At 37.0% G+C, this 10,169-nt stretch overlaps 1 protein-coding gene across 13 annotated transcripts in view; it reads left to right on the top strand.

Annotated features, from left to right (window-relative positions):
* IMMP2L (inner mitochondrial membrane peptidase subunit 2) overlaps window positions 1-10,169 on the top strand; it is a 461,654-nt gene that overhangs the window by 169,974 nt on the left and 281,511 nt on the right. The gene's annotated exons all lie outside the window — the stretch shown is intronic.

Raw genomic sequence — 10,169 nt, 5'->3', positions numbered from 1 at the left:
CAGAAGAGCAGCCGAGGTGAGCAGGCCGTCTAACAGAATGTAAAATTCACTAGTAACAGAAGAACAGAACAGAACAGAAGAAGTAGTAAGCTGAGTTACCCTAAGAGTTCCTAAGTAAATTCATTACATTTACTGTAACCATATAGTCAGGTAGAATGATTACTATAGAGAAATTTTCTTGAGAAGATAGGGTTTAAAAGCTGCAACTATTTCCTTTGGTCAGTAGATGAATCAAAATGTTCTCTGGAGAAGTATAAAAAAAAAATGATTGGTACAAATGAAGTAATTGAATTTTGCTCATTGCTGCTTTTGGAAACACAACAGCAAAGATAGCTTTAAGAAATTTAAAAGCCACAAAATTATAAACACCATAGGTATTAAATTTGTCTTTTCTTTTCACAGTATGTATACTTCTGGAACACAGAACATCACTGATACTGAGGAGAATTACTCACGTATAAAATACTGTCTTTATTTACTTATTCTTCCTGCCTTCTTTTCCAGGACAAATTGCATCAAGTGTTGATATACTTGCAACTATAAAGTAAGGGGCCCTTAGCAGAAATGTGCCTGTGTAGCTCTCTTGTTGAACTGAAGCTGCATCTGAGTTCTTCTGTACTTATATATACATAGGCAGAATTAATAAAAATACATTTGATATGACATAAGTGCAAATCCTCAGAGGAAAGCAAGAATAAATTAAATGTATACGAGGTGGTAAATATGGGGATGTTTTTCAGTGCACATGCTGTGTAATTTATTAATATAAAGTTCTTAGCAAGTGTTTGAATGATTTTCTTTAACAAAGTTATTTAATAAAAGATAAATAAATAAATAAAAGAGAATAAAAGATAAACTCTGACTAGCAGGAAATTCCCATTTATTTTCCTTGTCAAACAAAAAGTAGTAATCTGGTTGCATGACAAGAGTTGTGTCTGTATGGTGATTCTGCAATAAAATAGTTGTTTTGTGAATATAAATGAAATGTAAGCCAACAATGCAGAGAAAGAATTGAGGCCCATGCCCAAGAACAAACATGATCATATTTTTCTGCCACCTTATAACAATAGACATGGAGTATTTTTGCAATACTGTTCTCCTAAACCTCTGTTGTGTAATGCAGTCATTGCATGTCACTGTATCAGAACATCAGAGAAAGATTTATAAAACTCTGTTGGATTTGAACGTCACTCTCTCCAAAATAAGATCTGCCTCTGGCTTAAGCTAATTTTAATTGTAAGCCTGAAAACATTTCATAAATTACTTCATTTATGGATTTCATTTTTTAATGTCATAGAATCATTTTGGTTGGAAGAGACCCTCAGGATCATCGAGTCCAACCATAACCTAACTCTAGCACTAAACCATGTCCCTAAGAACTTCATCTAAACACCTTTTAAACACCTCCAGGGATGGTGACTCCACCACTTCCCTGGGCAGCCTGTTCCAAAGTCTGACAACACTTTGTGTGAAGAATTTCTTCCTAATATCCAATCTAAACCTCCCCTGGCACAACTTGGGGCCATTTCCTCTTGTCCTATCACTTGCTACTAATGTCTGTGTTGTTTAGATTGTATATTGCTAGCTAAACTGATACCACTGAATTAATACCTTTCTGGAGTTGAATTTCAGTGAAGTAATAGCCAAAACCTAGTTCATTTTTTATATCATCCTTTTAGGTGCTATAGAAAGTAAGGCTTTTTTTCAGCATTCCATTTTAGACTAGTAATTAAGGCAGCTAATCTTATAATTATTGTTGTTAGCCATGTTACTAACTTTTCAAACTCTCTAATCTAGAAAAAACTCCATTCTCTAATGCAATTACACTTAATTAGTTTATAACATGGACATTTTTTCTTTCCTGCTTTTTGACTCTTGCTTATACAGAAGTTTTATGTCATGCTATGATATTGCTATCGAGGAAAAAAATAGGTGTTCCACGTTAACTGTCAGTTAACAGTCAGTTAGCTGATTGTAAATATAAGAGCTATTATTACTTCAAGGTTAATGCTGAAACTAGCAGTACATATAGAATAAGTAATTGCATATTGCCCAGAATGCTTTTCCAAGTTGCATATATTTCATAAGCAGTTTTTATCTAAATTAAATCAGGAGGGTTTGTGTGTGAAATAGAGCATTTCATGATTTTTAGGAATGATAAATTTATTTACTAAGGTTTTCCATTGTTAAGACTGCATGTGCAGTTGTGAACTTAGAATATTTTGAATGCTTCAATATCTCATATTGAATATAATGGTGCTTGATTCCTACTCTGAAGAGAAGTTGATAGAGCAAATGATACAACCACCACAGCACTCTGGGTCTGAGATTATACATGTGCTAAATTGTATTCTACTATCTAGTCTTAAAGTCAATGATTGCAAGATTAGAAAATTGCAAACATGTCCTTATATGAATTAATCTAAAAGCTGACTTTTGTAGTTTCTCTTGTTTTTAAGGTGGGAATCAACCTTGTAATTTCTGCCATTTGTAGTAGTTGCTGGTTATTATAAGTAACAATAATGTATGCATCTAAAGTTTTTTATATGTAATAAGTAGTCTAGAGATTATGAATGACTCATTCTACTGTGAAATTACTGACTTTTTTTTTTTTTTAATAAAAGGAAGAAAGTAAGGGTGTATGAACTAACTACTCACTCAGAAAAATTATTTGGGAGAATTGTTCACTATAACATCTTGAGACAATTAGAAAAATGAGATTTCCAGTACACAAAAGTTGAATAAGCAGTAGAAAATATGAATCTTTCTCCTTTTTTTGTTGTCAAACTAGACACAGTGTATTTTGTTGTGCACAAGGGAAAAATATCCACGTACTTTATAAAGCAGTAATTCATGCTGAATGGATATGAGCAGTCATTCAGAGAACAATTGATTTCACAGTATTGTAGACTGGGTTGAAACTTGTGCATTCATTGCACTATATGCTATTAAAATTCATATATAAAGTTCACATTAAAGTGGTTGTTTTAATAGGAAGATATTTTAAATGCGAAACTTGACCATCTTAACTGCAAAAGAGGATTTTTTTTAACCAGTATCTCCAAGTAAATTGAAGTGTGAAATCTCTATAAAAGTGGAGTAAATAGAATAAAATATTAACGATTACTAAATATTTTGCTTTACTGTTTTTTAAATAAATTGCTAAGAACTATGAAAATTCTCTAAGAGCTTTGATATTTCCTAGAGTAATGTGGAGCATTTAGTTGGTACTTTTTATAGATACTAGGAATATGTATGTTTAGGAATTCCTGCCACTCCAGCCAGTAAGTCTGCTTCATCAGGAACCCAGCTTAAACTCCTTTCTGCAAAAGCATATATCACAGGGGCAGGACTCCAGGTGGGCTCTCACCAGAGCAGAGCAGAGGGGCAGAATCACCTCCCTCGACCTCCTGGCCACACTGCTTTTGATACAACCTTCTTTTTGATGATGCCTTCTGAGCTGCGAGAGCACATTGCTGGTTCATGTCCAGGTTTTCATCCGCCAGTGTTCCCAAGTCCTTCTCCTCAGGGCTGGTTTCAAAAGAAGAAATGGTGGCTTGTTTGCAGTTGACATGAATGTGAAATTTGAATCAAGGAAAGGCATCAAGGTAATGATGCAGTTAAATGCGTGATTAGTGTGAAATTACATTAAATAAGTTGCGTTTGCTGGTCTGAGTAGCAAGGAGCAGAAAGAACCTGAGGCTGTAAAGAGAATGGAGATTTCATTGTCACTTACTGATCTGATACTTTAGTATAGAGTAAAAAATTAGATTCTATGGAGGACACTATGCAAGTAGAAGATGTTGAACCAAAATGGACTTAAATATTTCAAGTTCTTCCATAATTTGTAATTTGACAAATGAAAAGAATTATTGCTGCTGTAGCATGATCGACTTTTTACTTTGAGGAACAAGTATTAATGGAGACCTATATGACTCAAGACTTCAAGAAACAGATGCTCTAAATACCACTTAAGTCCCTTCATCTAGTATTTTTCATTGGGTTTCCGAGGGAAGCTAAGAAAATATCAGGGACAGGGCTAAAAGGAGAGCTTAGGCTGTCTTTAACTGGGTTATAATTTGGTAAGTGCTTAGGAGAGAATGTGAAGCTCACAGGCATCAGCTGTAAGACATAAGTAAGCTAGCAGTCAAACAAACTGTTACTAAAACTGACCTTTTGTGAGAAAAGGACACATTGATGTTATTAATTATTATTTTAAATGAAAGAGCATGATAATATCACCAGGTAAAATGAAAGCAGTTGCTTTTTCTTCAGTGTTTTCTCACCAGCGGTAGCATGACTAATTAAGGTGTGACTCTCCTAAATCTGTTCCTGAGGACACAATAAGATTTTGACCCTGGTTGGTACTGTCAGTTTGAATGGTTAGTTTTTAGGATCTCAAAGGCAGAAGCAAAGGTTGTTTGCTTTAGTAACAGGCAGTTCTTTTGCCTGTGGACAAAAAGCAAATGATTTCAGTGGTTTGGTGCGTTTGAGGTCTTAGAGAAAACTGGTCAAAGTGTTTGTCAGCATACGTCAGAACCAATAAGCTTAGCCCGGATCAATTCTTATTGCCTGTGGTGGTAATGTTGCAGTGAGAGTTTATTTTGTGCTGTAAAGGGAAAAGAAAATGTGAAAATAGTTTGAGAAAGTTTTCTAATGAAATATTTTAAAACTAGATGCTGTTTTTTTAAACTAGAGAAACACACTTATTTACATGCATAGTGACTGTGAGATTAAACCAGTCATCACCCCAGATATTATTGCTTATGAGAAATACTTTTATTGATAGGCTAACCTTAGAAACTGAGTTAGAGGGACTGGATCCTATGAACTTTAGGATGCAGGGAGGTTTTTTTTGTAGTCTGCTAGAGCCAACTTTGGTGCATTGCATGACTCAAGGAAGGGCCTCATGTCCTGGTGCGATAACTGTGAGGCTACTGTGGTTCTGTGTCCCAGGGACCTAGCCGGTGGCAAGGCCAAGCATACATCCCACATAGGGGCATGCGCACACCGTGTGGTACGCACACTGGGCTGGCCACGCTGATCAATGCAGACAGAAAACAGGTTTTTTTACCAGCACCAACGTAAACAGCATGAATAGCCTGATCTTGTTCCTTCCATCCAGCTGATCGGGATTGGAGTTTGCAATTGCTCACATCCAAACCCATCCACAATACGTGGGTTTTAGACATTCAGTCCTTCCACCCCGAACTGTGCTGTAGGACCCAGTTTCTTACAGTTACTGGTGCCCAGACCTATGGGCCCCCCAGACCTGCAGTCCCTCTGGAGAGACTGGCACTGAGAAATCTCATCCAACAGAGGTTCCAGTTCAGTCTGATGTTCTCTAGCACATCATGCACATACACATGTGGACTGGAAAACATACTTACATGAAACATAGGACTAGAGCTTAATGAGATAGGACAGACTGTGGTGAGCGGGTACAACATTTGACCAGACAAATGTACTGACCAGCCACTGGCCTACATGTGAGTGGCCCATTTTTCCTTATGTCTACCTTGTTTAGAATCATAGAGTAGTTTGGGTCAGAAGAGACCTTTAAAGATCACCTAACCCAACCCACCTGCCATGAACAGGGACATCTTTCACTAGATTAGGTTGCCTAAAGCCCCATCCAACCTGACCTTGAACACCTCCAGTGATGCGGAATCCAACACTCATCTGGATAACCTGTTCCAGTGTCTCATCACCCTCATTGTATAAAATTTCATTCTTACATCTAGTCTAAATCTACCCTCATTTAGTTTAAAACCATTGTCTATTGTCTGATCACTATAGGCCCTGGTAAAAAGCTGATCTCTATCTTTCTTATAAGCCCCTTTTATATGTCGAAAGGCTGCAGTAAGGTCCCCCTGGAGCCTGTCATCTCAAGGCTGAACAACCCCAACTCTTTCAGCCTTTCTTCATAGGGGAGGTATTCTAGCCCTCAGATCATTTTCATGACCCTCCACTAGACCCACTTGAGCAGGTCCACGTCTTTCCTGTGCTGGAGACCACAGAACTGGACACAGTACTGCAGGTAGGGTCTCACCAGAGCAGAGTCACCTCCCTTGACCTGCTGGCCACACTTCTTTTGATGCAGCCCAGAATACGATTGATTTTCTGGGCTGCAAGGGCACATTGCCAGGTCACATCCAAGTTTTCAGCCAGAATTCTGTCCCAGAATAAATCCGAACACCTTTTTAGTTAATAATCGCCTTTAGATTGCAAACTATTTGGGAAGACAGTTTCTTTTCTTGAGTCACCTTGGCTGGTTTCACAGCAGGGATAACAGTCTAATAATTCGGTAATGGTCTCATTCATGAGTGTTGATTTAGTGTGCTTAGTTTTCACATATTTATTATGGTTCCTCCATCTATCCCTATTAGGATGTTGGCTACATTAGAATCCTAACATAAGTTTTAGCAAATATTTGAGAAAGTTAACTTTATAGTTAAAAGGAAAAATGCTGTATCCTGCCTCCCCACGCCCCCACCCCATGTTTACTAAAAAAAAAAAGCCTCTGTAATTGCATCTGGCTGCAAAAATAAAAAAAAAAATAAAAAAAAAATCACAAATCTCCTTAGCATGTTGTTAAAATGTTAAAAACTCATTGGCACGTGAGGAGGATGCTTTGAATGCTAAACACTTACAAAAATTAAAAAACTGTTCAGATGAATCCATGAGAGAAGAGTCCATGAAAAGCTGTTAAACTTGAAGGTACGTCAAAGTTCCCCTGGATGAGGAAGTCGACAAGGTCTGGGAATTCGAGGAGATGGTAGTGTATTATGGGAAAGTGTCATGGAATGTCACCCTAGACCCATGCTGTTGAATAGGCAGCTTCTGTTCAATGTTGTCAGAGACAGGATACCAAGCTGGGCAAGCTTGTGATTTGAATGGAAATATAATTCTGTTTCTACGTGTATTCCTGACTGTTAATTGATTGCTTAGTAATCAGAATTTAATATATCTGTAGCTCAGTTTACCATAAAATTTATTTTCTCCTGTGTCTCTTATGGAAAGAGCTGTCTGCATTATGAATACAGTTTTAAAATTTAGAAAATTAAGAGGCCTAACAGCATACTAAACAACGGTGTCTCTACAACAACAGCTCTTTGAATCATTTGAAAAGGAAGAAGAGGATATTCCTGATCAAAACGTTGAAGTTATTTCAGCTAAAATATTTCTGCTTCTCTGAGTAGGTTACATTACATGTATAATCTCTGGGAATATAGTTCCTCAGCAGAAATTTTCATGTTGGAAGGTAAGTCATCTAGTTCTACCTCTTGCTCAAAACAGGATCAACTATTAATCAGATTATCTTCCTTATGGTTTTGTCCAGTTGGGTCTTGAAAACCTCCACGAATAGAAATTTTACGACATTTCAGTGGAACTTGTTCCCAATATTATTTTCTTCATAATTAATTATTTTTCTGATATCTAATTAAAGCCTGCTCCCCTAAAATTCAATTTATGGTTATTGCTCATTTTCCTGCTATGGACCTCAGTAACATGCCTGGCTCTGTCTTCTTAGTAGCCACCTCTTAGATACTGGAAGGCTGTTACTTATTCTTCCAAATCCTTATTTTTTCCAGGCTAAGCAGGCCCAGCTGCCTCAGACTTTTTTCTCAGGGTGAGTGTTTCAGCCCCTCACAGCTTCAGAGCCTCCTGCTAAGCTCACTGCAACGGATCAGTGTCTTGGATGGGGGACAAGCGGGGATGAAAAATCGGATGCAGTATTACAGAGGTGGTCTAACTGAGTAAAGGGGAATAAATGTTTTCCTCAGTCCATTGGCTACTCTCATGTTAATACAGCCCAATATACTGTTAGCCAACTGGCCTTAGGACTCCCAGGTCTTTTTCAGTAGAGCTGCTCCCCGATAAGGCACTCCCAGGTTTGTACTCACTCAGGGGTTAGTCTATCCTGGGTGCAGGACATTGCATGTCTCCTTGCTGACCTTCCTGACAGCCTGTTGGCCTAATTTTTCAGCCTTTCTAGATCCCTCTAAATGACATAAAATATATGGACTGCATCGTCCAAATTAGTGTTGTCAGATTGATAAGGATTTTGTCTCCTCCTCCAGATCATTGATAAAGATGGTAAACAGGTTAAATCCTAGAATAGACCCCTGAGGAACACCAATTGTGACTGATCTTTAAACAGTACAAATAATTAACCACTACTCTTTGAGTGTTGTGTTGGAGTTGGAGTTGGAGTGTTGTCCAAACTACCGTGGCTAGTACTGTGTATTTTAGCACCTTTGTGTGTACAATCTAGGTAGAGGAATGTGGGGTCTTTCCAAGATAATCAAGGCCAGTGGGAGTGATATTAAGCTAATGTGCCTTTCTGTCAGACCAATAATGTTCAAATGCACTTGGACCCCGGCTATGTAAAACCTGGAAGTGCTTCACAGCACTTTATGGACTTGCTAATTCAGACCTCTCCAAATTGGATCTGAGAGGTGTCTTTGAGTGTAGACATATCCTCAGAGACTCAGCAGATCAGCTTGGTTTTAACATACAGACACCTAGTTGGCTTATTTAGTCTCTCTTACTTCCAAGTTTCCACTGAGTTTTCAGTTAGTTTACTAACGAATTTAAAATGGACTTTAAAAAATCCTTTAAAAAAAAAAATGTGTTACTGTATTCTATCAGTCTCTTCTGCATCAGTATTCTTTATATAACATAAATATATTAACATATATAGCTTAATATTAAATGGAATAATTATTGTCTCCCATCTTTCCTCTTCTTAATTTTGTAGTTTTTGTTTTCTTTGTTCTCCCCTCTACTCCTGACTCCCCTTTTCTTTTTCTTCAAGCTTTTAATCTGTGTGACAATGACAGACTTATTTTTTAGTGGAATACACTTGCTTTGGATATGATTTAGAACAAACCTGAATACATTCCAGTGTCTGTTGTTATTGCCTTTAAAGGGATTTTTTGAGTTAATCCTTTAGAATTAATTATCTTAAAATAATGCTGAGACTTCTTCAAAGCAACAAAAAAATTGCTGTGGCTCTGGTAATGTTTAGAAAAATCACAAACCTGAATTGGTTATTAGTGGCATTATAATTGATATTGTTAAGCAGCTCCTGGACTTTGAGTTGTGTCTTTAATTAGAGGCAGTAGCGCCTCCTTCCCTCTGAGATTTCTTTATGGAAGTATTTAGCTTAATAGCACAGGTAGGTTTATCAGCTTTCAATTGTCTTCTGGATGAAACCTCCCAAGTGACACTATCTGTTTTATCTTCCTTCCTCATTTTAGACAGAATTTCTAAGTACACTCTTCTTTATTTCTTAAGCATTTGCTTCTTTTCACTTTCTAATAAATATTTTTGTACTCCTTGTTTTACAATTAGTATTGTAACTTTTTCTGCAACACTTGGTGAATTATAACTGGTAAAGTAAGGAAATTATAATTTCTCTCCTAAGTATGATTCTTTCTTGTCGATTTCAGAATGCTCAAAAAGTCAGGCTTCTTATGGATTTTTCCTGTACTAAGTATTTTGGCCAAGTCAAAGCACACACTCCTGCTGTGTGTCCTTCTTCCCCATTGTTGTTAAATATTGAACCTTCTGGATGTGTAGATTTCATGGTATCTTCAAGTTCTATTGTTTTCCCTCTGTTCCTTCATCTGTTTATCGTTAATATTTCTTAGTTTTTGTGACTTCCTCTTGTTCGTAATTTGTTTCCAACTACTGACTCATCTCTTGATATGTTTAATTCTTGTATTTCCAGGATGAGCTGTTAGACTTAGTGTCATAACTCATCCCTTTTCAGCTGTCTTTCCTATACCTTTACTTTTCTCCTTTACCGTCATTAAAACTGCTTGTAGCACCTCTTTGTTTGTTCAACTTACTTTTTTTTTCTCATGTTTATTGACTTGATGGTGTTGCAAACTTGATCTTTTAGCAAGTTCATCCTCTTTGGATAACATTTTTTCCAGCTCCCGTCTTTTCTGGTTTATTCTAAAATAAGGTTCAAAAAGATGGACCTAATTTGAAATCACTGTATCTCTGCAACCACAAGCTGGCCATAAATGAAACTTTTACAGTCTGAACAGCAGATGGAAGTAACGCAGAGCATTTAAAAAAGGTTACTAAAGCTTGATAACTCATTAACCATTGGTCAATATTTGTGTAATTTTGACATGTTGGGTCCATCTTTT

The sequence above is a fragment of the Columba livia genome, chromosome 1 (assembly GCF_036013475.1).
Source record: "Columba livia isolate bColLiv1 breed racing homer chromosome 1, bColLiv1.pat.W.v2, whole genome shotgun sequence".
Classification (NCBI taxonomy): domain Eukaryota; kingdom Metazoa; phylum Chordata; class Aves; order Columbiformes; family Columbidae; genus Columba; species Columba livia.
This window is presented reverse-complemented; position numbering and strand designations above follow the sequence as displayed.